The sequence below is a fragment of the Callithrix jacchus genome, chromosome 2, assembly GCF_049354715.1.
Source record: "Callithrix jacchus isolate 240 chromosome 2, calJac240_pri, whole genome shotgun sequence".
In the NCBI taxonomy this organism is placed as follows: Eukaryota; Metazoa; Chordata; class Mammalia; order Primates; family Cebidae; genus Callithrix; species Callithrix jacchus.
Window position 1 is genome coordinate 128,682,716 of NC_133503.1, and position 14,028 is coordinate 128,696,743.

General features: G+C 39.7%; 1 protein-coding gene across 12 annotated transcripts in view; it reads right to left on the reverse strand.

The window, feature by feature from the left end:
- ATG10 (autophagy related 10) overlaps positions 1–14,028 on the reverse strand; it is a 307,667-nt gene that overhangs the window by 6,398 nt on the left and 287,241 nt on the right. For 5 of the 12 annotated variants that reach the window (XM_035291257.3, XM_078365885.1, XM_017969813.4 and 2 more), the window contains one exon: positions 9,427–13,997. The exons of 2 other annotated variants lie outside the window; for them this stretch is intronic. The gene's annotated coding sequence lies outside the window, so the exon portion shown is untranslated. Of the gene's footprint in view, positions 1–9,426; positions 13,998–14,028 lie in introns of those variants that run through there. 5 more of the 12 variants (XR_004739826.3, XR_013532597.1, XM_035291259.3 and 2 more) reach the window with 5 other exon arrangements.

Consider the following 14,028-nt stretch of genomic DNA (forward strand, 5'->3'; position numbering starts at 1 on the left):
CCTTCCTTTAATGCACTCTGCTTTCCAGCTGAACTGAAGCTTGCAAACAGCAATTCTGATGGTCAGGAGGGTTAAGAAGGAAGTCAAAGTCCCCAGGTCACTAATCAGAGCTAGCCACAGAAGTGCTGGCTCCCTCTACCAGTGATCTGCTTATTTGTGGTAATGAGTTATTGTTGGCATGAATTCTGTTCTCTAGTCACAGTGCGGGAGAAATTTTTAAATCTAGCCTTCTAAAATTCTTTTATTAAGTTGATTAGAAATAGAAGGTCAGGTGCAGTGGCTCACTCCTGTAATCTGGCACTTTGGGAGGCCGAGGTGGGTGGATCACCTGAGGTCAGGAGTTTGAGACCAGCCTGGCCAACATGGTGAAAACCCGTTTCTACTAAAAATACAAAAATTAGCCGGGTGTGATGGTACATGCCTGTAGTCCCAGCAACCTGGGAGACTCAGGTGGGAGAATCACTTGAACCCAGGAAGCAGAGGTTGCAGTGAGCCGAGATCACGTCACTGCACTCCAGCCTGGGTGACAGAGTGAGATTCCCTCTCAAAAGAAAAAAAAAAAAAAAAAAAGAAGAGGCTACATTACTTGGCTGTGCTAAAAGTATAGGACATACAGAGCATACCCAAATTTCAAAGTGTATATGCTAATGGATGTATTATAATGCTTACTTACCTCTTTCAGCAACCAGCTAATGTTTACACCTATACAATATGGGCAAAGTAAGACATGCTTTAAATAATTTTTCATTACAATCACAGCTGAGAACAGTAGAGAGAACATGTCTTATCCATTTCTTGCTTTGGAAGCTGGCATGAAATAGATTGTTTTGTCATATCTTTTTCCCCCAATAGTTTTATGAATTTATTTATCCAGCTTATAATAAGATTTTTTTTTCCTATACGGTTGACAGCTTTAGGTACCCTGTTTGTGTGTGTTTGCAGGTAGTATGACCACTTTTCCCTTCCACAAGTTCCTAATAGCTTCCAAGTATTTCTCCAGGATCTTAATTTCAGTATATAACAGTTGATTTTGTTTGTTCTGTATTTTACACATTTTCTTATGTTTATATGTTTATAATTAGGCACTTTTTTCCTTATCAACATACTCATCTTCCTCCTGCTTCTGTGTGTGTGTGTGTTTGTGTGTGTGTGTGTGTGTGTGTAAATAATGGAAGAAACCCATTGTGAGTGGAATTTATTTGCCAGGATTCCCATGGATGGATAGGGTTTGGCCCATAGGTGGATTTTAGTGGGACTAGGAACTCCTGAAACTATATGCAGAATTTTCTGACTATGTGTGTATATTTGTGTATATGAGTTCTTAACACAAGAAACCAGCTACTATTTCAATCTGCACAACAATAGGCACTTAGTGACATATTACATAATTTTTCATTTTAATCACAGCTGAGAACAATCGACAGAAGTTGCCTGTGGTCTGACATAGTTTATGAGCGTTTCCAGTGTTGTGCAGTTCTTTAGATGATCCAGTCTACAGAACATGCACAATGTACAGTTTACATTCTGCTTTTATTTCACAGCTGCCCTAATTATGGTCATTTTAGAGAAGAGTTCCCCATGCTATTGGTAAAGACAGAATTCGAAAGAGGGCATATAATAATATGCTCAGGAATAAAAGCAGAGGAAAAAAACCCAAAGATATTCTTAACATCTAAGAATGGAGTAAAAATGGAAGGAATAAATCAAATAAAAATGTTCACTACGCACCTGTAAAAACAAATGACATACTGTCTGTTACTGCTTTAAAGTATTTTAGCACAGTAAGAAAAAAAGAGCTAAGTAAAACAAATACAGCAAAATCTTGGTAATTGTTGATTCCAATTTATAGGTGAGGGTTAATTGTAATATTTTCTCTATTTTTGCATATGTTTGAAATTTTCCATAATAATTTTTAAAAATAACATACGTATTCTAATTGTTTAACTGCATATTCTCTGGTTAAACTGAAGCAGAACATGGACAATCTGCTCTTATAGGGGCACAATGGACATGTCGGGGGCAAGCAAGTCACAAGAAGGTGAGAAAACTAAATTTAACACACTGAGAAAAATATATTAAGAAGAAATGAAGCTGAAGAAATTTTAGCAGGACAAGAAGAGAAAAATGTTCAATTCAGTAATTAAAGCAAAGTAAAATAATTTTCAAAGATTTAAGAAAATGATAATACACAGACTGCTGCTGGGAATGTAAATTGCTATATGCTTACTGGGGAACAATTAAGTGACATGATTCTATATCCTTTGATCTGTTAATTCCATTATTAATTGTGTAACCTAAAGAAACAAAATGTGAGCACAGGTTTCTACATACATTTCTCATTGCATTACATTATTATTATTATTATTATTATTTTCCAGGACAGAATCTCACTCCGCTGCCCAGGCTGGAGTGCAATGGCGTGATCTTGGCTCACTGCAACCTCCACCTCCTGGGTTCAAGCAATTCCCCTGCCTCAGTCTCCCAAGTAGGTAGGATTACAGGTGTGCACCGCCAGACCCAGCTATTGGTTTTCTATTTTTAGTAGAGATGGGGTTTTGCCACGTTGGCCAGGCTGTTCTCAAACTCCTGACCTCAGGTGATCCGCCTGCCCTGGCCTCCCAAAGTGCTGGGATTACAGGCGGTACCGCACCGGGCTCATTGTATTACATTCTGAAAGCTCTTTGAGGGTAGGGGTTTTGTCTGCCCTATTGATTGTTATATTCCTAGAACAGTTCCTGGCAGGAAGTAAGTGCTGTAATGAATGTATGTTAAATAAACAGTGAGGAATTAGAAAAGACCAAAAGTCAAACAATAGGATAATTATTTGATACATTTTGGAATAGCAGAAATCCTAGTTACTCATTTAAACTAGTATTTTCAAAGAACATTAAATGACATGAGAAAAGTTCCAGATATAATGTTAAGTGGAAAAAATCAGGATGTAAAACCATATCCATATACAGGATGATCCTAATTAAATATGTTTAAACTAGCACAAGGAAATACATAAAAAACTTAAAAGCAGTTATCTCTAGATGATATACACTTCAGTGATTTTTAAATATTCTCCTTCAAATTCTTCTGTTTCCCAAATTATCTATAAGGACTCAAATCTTTTTTTAAAAAGGAATTTCTAGTTTTACATTCTATGGATAGATAAGTGTAGCATTACAAAAAGAGCCAAAATCTTCTTTGATCACTTCCAAACCAAGTTCCCACACTCTAGCTGCAGATCACCTTTTTTTACAAGTTTGGTGTCCTTCCTTGTAGATCACTTTTTATATTTTTCATACCCTTGCAGTATATGTACCTACAGAAAATACATGCATTTTAAAATATAAACAGCATCAAGCTGCATGCATAGTGACTTCTTAGTCTGTTCTGTGCTGCTATAATGGAACACTACAAACTGGGTAATTTATAATGAACAGAACTTTATTAGCTCACAGCTTTGGAGTCCAAGATCGAAGGGTTGCATCCGGTGAGGGTCTTGTTACTGCTTCATAACATGGTAGAAGGCATCACATGGGTGAGAGTAAGCAAGAGGGTGCCAAACTCACCCTTTTGACTCTGCCCTTACGAATGCAATCACAATGGCATGATTCCATTCATAAAGGCAGAGTCCTCATGGCCTAGTCATCTCTTAAATGTCCCACCTCTTAATACTGTTGCAACAGTGATTAGCTTTCCAGCACATGCATGCTTTTGGCCGGGGGACACTCAAACAGTCCATAGTTAACATCTACTATTTGTTTTCTGTTTTAACTCAATAATGTTTTTGAGATGTGCCCATTTTGAGACAAAGATACTGAATTCATCCCCTTAACTGCTACATAGTACAACATTTTATTTCGCCATTTCCCAATGGATAAGCAGGAAAGGGCCTGGGGACTCTTTCTTTGAATCTTTTGAAGGACAGCGCTGAGGAGACTACATCTCACTCTGCTGCTGGTTGGAAGAAAGAAATATTCTCACAGGATAGGGTGTGTGGCATTTCTGGAAAGAAGAAAGCAAGTTCAGTCCCTGATACCTGCAGAACAGAGACCAAGGAAGCTGGTCCAGGCATGGACAGGGACATCCGGTATACAATCTGAGCCATAACCAAGTCATGACAAGTGTCTTCTCATTCTCTTCACACCAAGTTCTGGTTTTCAAAGTATCTCTGAAACTGATCTCTTTCTCTTTCCTCTGTCATCATCCTAACTTAGAAACTCATCACTTCACCACTAAATTAGCTTCTTGGCCTCTATCCAGTTTCTCTTCCTTCTAATCCATCCAATTTACCACTTCCAAATGAGGCTTTCAAGAACTCCACATGGTCATCTTTCTCTGTTAAAACCTTCAAACGTGCTCTGTTGGGTCCTACTCATGGTTCCTTTTTGGCCTTCCATGGCCCCTAACTTTTTTTTTTTTTTTTTTTTTTTTGAGACAGTTTTACTCTGTTGCCCAGACTGGAGTGCAGTGGCACAATCTTGCAATCTCTGCCTCCTGGATGTCGGGGTCCGGCACGTCTGCCGGGGGACTACCGACCGGCGGGAGTCCCCGAGACCGCCAACGTAGATGTCTCGTTCAACCTGAGAGAGAGAGTGCGCGGAAAAGAAAGAACATAGAAAAGTAGAGTCTGGAGGGCTGCGTGAAGATTATGGCCAAAACACAGCAAATTTATTTTTGTGGGTTACAGCTTTTATACCTTTTGTCTTGTTTACATTTACCTCATCTCAGCAGAAAGAAACAAAGGGGAAAACAGAAAGGAAACAAACTCCATAAAATAGATATCCGGGGCTTGTGATATCCTGCTCAGGAAGCAGTTTAAGGGGGCTAGTGGTAGTAGTTTACATTTCAATGATTTTACATTCCAAAGATACAGTGGCGCCCTTAAGGTGGCTGGTTAAACCTGTTTTGCATCAGGAGCTAAAACAAAGGCTTGGGTCCAGAGAAAATATGGGCAGAGGTCTCTGCTCCTCTTAGACATTGCAATTGCAGCAAGTTTATTGCTTACACAGAGACTGAAGGGGGACATGGAAGCAGACAGCACAATGTCCTCATAAACCGCAGGCCTTTGCTTTGCATTCTGTTGTTGCTTTTAGTGAGTCAGCTTACGGCCCTGTCTCACTCGACAGCCCTCGAGGTGAGGAAATGCAGTACAGGTCCAGCAGCCAAACTGGGACGAGTCAACTGTCTCGAGCCTTTGGCGCGAACACCACACCTGGGCTCAAGCCATTCTTCTACCTCAGACTCTAGAGCAGCTGGGATTACAGGCACATGTGGAGCAGCTGGGATTACAGGCACATACCACCACACCCAGCTATTTTTTGTATTTTTAGTAGAGATGGGGTTTCACCATGTTGGCCAGGCTGGTCTTGAACTCCTGATCTCAAGTGATCCACCCGCCTTGGCCTACCAAAGTGCTGGGATTACAGGTGTGAGCCACTGCACCTGGCCCATGGCCCCTAACTTAAAAGTTTAGCCTTCTAGTCATTTATCAAATTCTCTGTCCTTCAAGTCCTACTTCCTCGGGGATTCTTCTCTAGAATTTTGCGATCACCCACATATTCAAACATTCAACCAAGATTTATTGAGTGCTACCAAACACCAGGCACCATGCAAAAGCCTGAGGCTCTGGCATGCACCTGTAAATAGCAATGCACCAAAGGCTGTAGCTTTGAACTATGATTTTCTTTAAATTTATCAGGGCATGCTTTGCTAAATTTCTCATGGTTAAAACCAACAGTGACTTCTGGGTATTTGAAAAGTTTCAAAGTAATCCAAGAAAGCATTACACAGCTATAGGTTTTATTTATTATTATGTAGAGTTGATGTGAATGTAGAAATACTATGAGTTTTCAGTTTGTTTTTAATAATTTACAAAATGGGACCTGGTGGTCTCTAAAATCACTTTCAGCTCTAATGGTCTAGAATGCAGGATACTTGCAACAGAACCACTAGATGTCGCTACTAACAACACAAAATTAAAGCAAGGGCTTGAGATCCCAGGATTACCATAAAGAAATAAAAATGTGAAAACGCTTCTATAGAGAAGCCCTATCAAAATCCTGAGGAGTAGCTTCAGACACCTTTGTGCACGTGAAATGCCACAGACACAATAATTGTTAAGTACTTCCTATACTCTTTTATTAATAGTATAGTTGTTAAGTACTTCCTATACTCTTTTATTAATAGAATAGCCTTCAACAACTTACTGGTCAGCAGCATAAGGAAAAAAAAGAAAATGTGGCACATAAACACCATGGAATACTATACAGCCATAAAAAACTATGAGTTTCTGTCTTTCATAGGGACATGGATATATCTGGAAACCATCATTCTCAGCAAACTGACACAAGAACAGAAAACCAAACACCGAATGTTATCACTCATAGGCAGGTGTTGAACAATTAGAGCACATGGACACAGGGAGGGGAGCATCACACACACTGTGGTCAGTTATGGGGAGCTAGGGGAGGGACAGTGGGGGTTGGGAAGGGTGGGGAGGGATAATGAGGGGAGAAATACCGGATATAGGTGATGGGGGATGAAGGCAGCAAACCACCTTGCCATGTATGTACCTATGCAACAATCCTGCATGATCTGCACATGTACCCCAGAACCTAAAGTACAATAATAAAAAAAAAGAATAGGAAGAAAGCTTATTTGTCCACCAGTTTTCAGATTTCTATTTTCTGGTGCTAGACACTCTATTTCACAACTTAGTGCACATGTGCACACACACAGAAATACTGATTTCGTATGTGTGTGTGTGAGTGTGTGTATTGGCAAAACCAAAGTTTCACAAAACAATAATACCCTTACTATGTGTAATGCTCTTTGACATTTTCTTTTTTATATATTCTATTTCATTTAAAAAAAACAAACAAACAAACAACTGGCTGGCCATGGTGGCTCACGCCTGTGTAATCCCAGTACTTTGGGAGGCTGAGATAGGATCTCATGAGTCTAGGAGTTCAAGTACAGTCTGGGCAACATAGTGAGACCTCATCTCTACAAAAAATAAAATTAAACAGGTGTGCTGGCATGCTACTGTAGTCCTAGCTACTCTGGAGGTTGAGATGAGAGGATTTCTTGAGCCCAGGAGGTCAAGGCTGGAGTGAGTCAAGATCAAGCCATTGCACTCCATCCTGGGCAACAGAGTGAGACTTTATCTCAAGAAAAAAAAAACTTGTTACAAAACAATAAATTGATTTTATTGAATCAAATACACTTCCTTATGTTAATATATCAGAAAACAGAGGCTCAGAGAGATGCAGTGACTTGCCCCAGGTAACTCAGCAGCCAGGATTCATGGCTCTTCAGAACACTGGCAGGTTTTGTCTTAGAAGGCCGCAGGTAAAAATTGAAAAGTGTCTTTGGCACAGTCTCAGCCCCTGCCATGCTCCTCAACCTTCTAAATCCTGTGGCTAAGACACTGCAGTAAAAACAAAATGAAACCACACCTCAGAAAGTATATGGATGAATAATTATATGCAGCAGCCATTTAAAAAATACAGGTTCTTCCTTAAATGCAAACGTGATCATTTTAATTTTCTATTTGAATCCCAGCAGTGGCTGTTTGTGGTTTTCAGGCCAAATACAAATTCTCAGTGAGACAGTAAAGGCTCTTCCCAAGCTGGCCCCAGTCCTGCTAGCCAGCTTGATTCTTCACCACTTCCCCACAAGCACCTTCAAGATTCTTCCTTCACTCTTGAACTGGCTAAGTCATAAGGTTTTCGAGACTCCACTCACATTCCTCTTCTGCAAAGCCTTCCTTGGCATGCACTTGCCCAAGCATGCAGCCTACTGTTCCTGAAGCTTCCTCTTGTGTGTCCTCTCCACTGGACTGGGGCATTCTTATATCTTCCCATTTGCTATCTGTAGCACCGGGCCTAGGATTCAGTATGTAAGAGGAAATCTGCTGGAGTGAGTATTTTCATATTCTCACTCTCAAATTTTAATCCTAAAAAACTCACTGGAATATCTCCAAATTATCTAAGAGCTGGTTTTGACACTGCAGAGCTCTATTTCCTAATATTTGGGGAGTATGAATAAAAAGCACTATATACCTACCATAGGAGAAATGCATGCAAAAAGCCAGTTCTGGCCTTTTTTTTTTTCTTGATTTTAATAAGCATTTGTTGGGAGGGAAGGTGAAATTTTTTTAAATTATACTTTAAGTTCTGGGGTACATGTGCAGATCTTGCAGGATTGTTACATAGGTATACACATGTCATGGTGGTTTGCTGCTTCCAACCCCGCTTCACCTACATTAGGTGTTTCTCCTAATGTTACCCCTCCCCAACCTCCCCACCTCCTGCTATCACTCTCCTAGCCTCCCAGCCCACAACAGACTCCAGTGTGTGATGTTCTCCTCACTGTGTCCATGTGTTCTCATTGTTCTATATCCACTTATGAGTGAGAATATGCAGTGTCTGGTTTTCTGTTTTTGTGTCAGTTTGGGGAGAATGATGGTTTTCAGCTTCACTCAGGTCCCTTCAAAGGACATAAACTCATCCTTTTTTATGGCTGCGTAGTATTCCATGGTGTGTATGTGCCATATTTTCTTTATCCAGTCTATCCTTGATGGGCATTTGGGTTGGTTCCACGTCTTTGCTATTGTAAACAGTGCAGCAGTGAACATATCTTTGCATGTGTCTTTATAATAGAACGATTTATAATCCTTTGGGTATACACCCAGTAATAGGATTACTGGGTCTAATGGTATTTCTATTTCTAGATCCTTGAGGAATTGCCACAGTGTATTCCACAATGGTTTAACTAATTTACACTCCCACCAACAGTGTAAAAGCATTCCCATTTCTCCACATCCTCTCCAGATTTTTTAATGATCACCATTCTAATTGGCATGAGATGGTATGTCAATGTGGTTTTGATTTGCATTTCTCTAATGACCAGTGATGATGAACATTTTTTCATATGTTTGTTGGCCACATAAATGACTTCTTTTGAAAGATGCCTGTTCATATCCTTTACCCACTTTTTGATGGGTTTTTTTTTTTTTTGTAAATTTGTTTTAGTTCTTTGTAGATTCTGGATATTAGCCCTTTGTCAGATGGGTAGCTTGTAAAAATTTTTTCCTATTCTGTGGCTTGCTTGTTTACTCTAATGATTGTTTCTCTTGCTGTGCAGAAGCTCTGGAGTTTAATTAGATCCCATTTGTCTATTTTGGCTTTTGTTGCCAATGCTTTCAGTGTTTTAGTCATGAAGTCCTTGCCTGTGTCTATGTCCTGAATGGTATTGTCTATGTTTTCTTCTAGGGTTTTTGTGGTGTTAGGTCTTATGTTTAAATCTTTAATCCATCTAAAGTTAATTTTTGTTATAAGGTGTAAGGAATGGGTCCAGTTTCAGCTTTCTGTACACGGCTAGCCAGTTTTCCCAATAACATTTATTAAGCAGGGAATTCTTTCCCCATTGTTTGTTTTTGTCAGGTTTGTAAATATCAGATGGTTTTAGGTGTATGGTGTTACTTCTGAGGTCTCTGTTCTGTTCCATTGGTCTATGTCTCTGTTTTGGTACTAGTACCATGCTGTTTTGATTACTGTAGCCTTATAATATAATTTGAAATCAGGTAGCGTGATGCCTCCAGCTTTGTTCTTTTTGCTTAGGATTTTCTTGGCTATATGGGCTCTTTTTTTTGCTCCATATGAAGTTTAAGGTGTTTTTTTCCAGTTCTGTGAAGAAGGTCAATGGTAGCTTGATGGGGAGAGCACTGAATCTATAAATTACTTTGTGCAGTATGGCCATTTTCACGATATTGATTCTTCCTAACCATGAGCATGGAATGTTTTTCCATCTGTTTGTGTCCTCTCTTATTTCCTTGAGCAGTGGTTTGTAGTTTTCCTTAAAGAGGTCCTTCACATCCTTTGTTAGTTGTGTTCCTAGGTATTTTATTCTCTTGCAGCAATTGGGAATGGGAGTTTGCTCATGATTTAGCTCTCTGTTTGTCTGTTATTGGTATATAGGAATTCCTGTGATTTCTGTACATTGATTTTGTATCCTGAGACTTTGCTGAAGTTGTTTATCATCTTAAGGAGATTTTGGGCTGAGAATATGGGATTTTCTAAATATACTCTCATGTCATCTGTAAAAATTTTGTTTTTTTAACCTAGCTTGTAGGCTAGTATCTGCTGAGCAACACAGCCTCTGCTCCCTCCACTGGTCACTCAAAGAGTTCCCACCTCTCCAATTCCCAACACAAGAGGCTTTCCACTTTGGTGGCGCACATAGACAATCTTCTGTGTATGCTGAAACAGAGCAAATCAAGAACAGTGGCCGTCACCTGAAATGACTTAATACTTATCATTAAGTTGGGGAGCAATCAGAGTGGAAGAGAGGCAGCTAAAAGCTCATAGTGACTAAGGACAGTGAGTAATGAAGGGAGCACTGATTGAAGGCTGTGGTGGTCAGAGATGGCTTTGTGAGAGTGAATCGCCAATACCAGGGTGGGAATCAGGTAGACCTGTGGGAAAGGAAGAACTTCCAGGTGGGCACCAGCATAAGCAACAGTCAGCTAAGGGTGTGAAGACGACTCCCCAGATCAGAGAGTGCTTGGCCCTGGGAGGGCTCAGGCATGTAATGAGGTGGGGAGGAGCAGGCATGCCAGTGTCCCTGAAGGAGCAGGTCATTATCCACTGTCACCCCTCACTCCATGCCTTGCTGCCTTGGTTATAAAGCACATTCAGTTTTATGCATCATTTTGATCTTCTCCATGCCCTTGTCAGGTAAGTGGCATAGATACTATGGGCTTTATTTTACAGAAATAGTTTAAAAAGTCGATAAGAAAATTGGCCCAAGTCACACAACTAGCAGCTAACCAGCCTCACAGTTTAGATCTCTGGACTTCTATTTCACAGACCCAAAAATTCACGGTTGTCACAAAAGACACATAGCTGTATTTCCCCATTTTACAAATAAAGAAACTGAGGACCACAGAGGTGAAGCAATTTTTCCAAGGTCACACAGAAGCAGAATTTGGGAGGTTAGCTGGAAGCAGCTTTACTCAGCCTTATTTCTGATTGAAGATATGTATAATATGAGGAACAGGGAGAAAAATTCCTCAGACTGCCGATAAAGAACGGTTACTTCAACAAAACCAAGTTATCTTCTAATGTTTAATAACTGTCAGGATAACCTTCTGTTAGCATAACTGCATTTTTAAAAATGGAAATTGTTATCAACCAAAAATTAGAAGTTTTTTAAGTGAAAAAAATTCTAGAAAGAAATCAAGCTGCCTGAGGAGACAGATCTATCTGGGGAGAAAGGCCTCCCCAGTCTACAGGAGCTCCTCAGAACTTTTTTCTGCCACAAATGTCTTTTTAGGTCTTTGTTAATCAGAGAAAAAGTTTTATTTTTAACTTTTTTAAAAAAAATAAACATTGGCTCCAAACTGATAGACTCTCATCTCAGAATCCGTTAGCAAAGGATAACTAATATTTGCAGACAAGAACACTATTCAGAGACATATTATTATAATTTTTTACACTAGAAATGACATGGCTTGAGAAATGACTTGCTGAGAAATCTGTGTTTACATTAGGGAGAGTCGGGGGGAAATCCCTCAAAGAAGTTGAAAACACGTTAAGTGGTAAATACCAAAATGCCCAGCAAGCATTTAAGCTGGCTCTCATCCTAGCATGAATATGTGCAACTCAGCATTTTAAAATTTGCTTTTAGCTTTTCTAGCAGTTTGAATTAACCCTTTCTATACTTCCACTTTTTCTGTGAGAGTTCAGCTCTTAATCTGCAGATATGGACTGTGGGTGCTGTCATGGTGCTTGGTGGCCCCCTGGCAAATGATGTCCTCACCTGAACTGGTTTCCTACAAGTGGGCTGCCTCATGGACGTGTCTCCTAAGCTTCCTTACTATCCATGTAAGGCCTAGACAAACATTAGGAACCAAGTCCAGTTTGAATGGATTGGAAGAGACCTGTCAGAGCAAAACAATACAAATCAATGCTACAATAAAGGTATATCCAGACCAAAGGTTCTCCAGAGCAGAATCACCCCAGAGAAACTGTCAAGTGGCCCCAGCATTTGTAGCTGTAAATGATCCTCAGGTGATTTTAAGTATATCCCTCATTCAAAGACACTAATCTAGATTATCTAAAAAGCCAGTGATAATTGGCTCCTAGCAAATGAAAACAACAACAACAAAAAAAAACACAAGCCACCAAAACAAAACATTTTTCCAGACTAGGTTTATCTTAATACCTAACTGGCTATAAAACTTATTTACAGCCTGAGTGAATACCAATTATATACAAGAAAGGTAAGGATTTAATGAATATTTGTATAATACTTTGCAATATCTTATCATGCATTAATGATCTCATATGGTTCTCACAGCAACCCTATGAGGTAGCTTGTTATTTTCAAATTAAAGATGAAGAAAATAAGTCTCAGGGACATGAAGATTTGCTCAAGAGCCCTCAAAGAGTACAGCAGAGCAACTATGGGGTTGACAAGTAGAGGGATAGAATGACCATTGTTTTATTACTATAGGTCAAAAAGAAATTTTAATGTTTGAATATTTCCTATAGCTTTTTAGAAAACTTCTAATTACTGTGCCACACCTTGCTGGTAAAACATCTTATCACACCGTAAAACACTGTGTTTTTTTCTTTCTTCTACTTCTATCTGTCTACACGAACATCCACACATATACATACACACTCTCTCTCTCTCTCTCACAGTAAAACAGAAATAATCTATTGTTCCTGAGTTTGATTGTGGGAGAATCATTTAAGATACGTCATGTTTATAACACCAGTTTCAGAAACATGTAAATCTAGTAATTTAATTTTTGTATATCTTACATTAAAATGAACACACAAATACAGTTCTCCCTCAATCTCCATATCAGACAAATGGAAGTAAACTACTTGGCCTAGAAAAGAATAACCTGCAAGTGAAATGTTGGCACTCCTAGTATTAGTAAGTTAGACTCATTGTTTGCTATTTATAGTAATTTGTGTCTTTTTTTTTTTTTTTTCTTTCTGAGACAGGGTCTGGCTCTGTCACCCAGGCTGGAGTGCAGCGGCACAATCTCGGCTTACTGCAAACTCTGCCTCCTGGGCTCAAGCCAACCACCCACCTCAGCCTCCTGAGTAGCTGGGCCTATAGACACTTATCACTATATTAGGGAAAGTTTTGTATTTTTGTACAGACAGGGTTTGAACAAAATCTTTTGCCCAAGCTGGTCTCAAACTCCCAGGCTCAAGTGATGCTCCCACTTTGGCCTCTCAAAGTGCTTGGAATACAGGTGTGAGCTACCATGCTTGTCCATGATTTACATCTTTGAAGTGTTTCTTCTAAACATTCAGTCTATCAAATATCAGTTGCCACAGACATTTGCATCCAAAGGAAAAATAAGCCATGTTGCATCTTGGTAAGATGAAATATTCCACGGTATTGGTCCTATTAAAGCCAGGACTGGCCAGGTAAACTCTTGGTGCTGTTTGCGCCACAATTTCTAAGCTCAATAGAAGTATCTGAAGAATATAAAACAAAAGCCAACAGAATAAAAGAAGATTCACTGAGCAGTACAGACTTATTTAAGAATATCAGTACTAAAAGAAAACCATCCACTCTTGTCATTGAATGCATGCTACTTACAGCAAAGTAAAATATTTCTGGATTGATGGACCCCAAACTTTTTGCCACCAGAGACCGGTTTCAGGGAAAACCATTTTCCCACAGACTGAGTGGAAGATGGTTTCAGGATGAAACTGTTCCCCTCAGATCATCAAGCATTGGTTAGAGTCTCATAGAAGCATGCAACCTAGATCCCTCACATGTGCAGTTCACAATAGAGTTCACACTCCTATGAGGACCCAATACTGCAGCTGAGGTGAGAGGAGGCAGAGCTCAGGTGGTAATGCTGGCTTGCTTGCTCACCAGACGATGGTCACCTCCTGCTGTAAGGCCTGATTGTGGACCTTGGCTGGAAGATTGGGGATCCTTGTCCTAAGTAACTTGGTAGGGGACTAATTGGAAAAATAAAAAATAAAAGTCAGT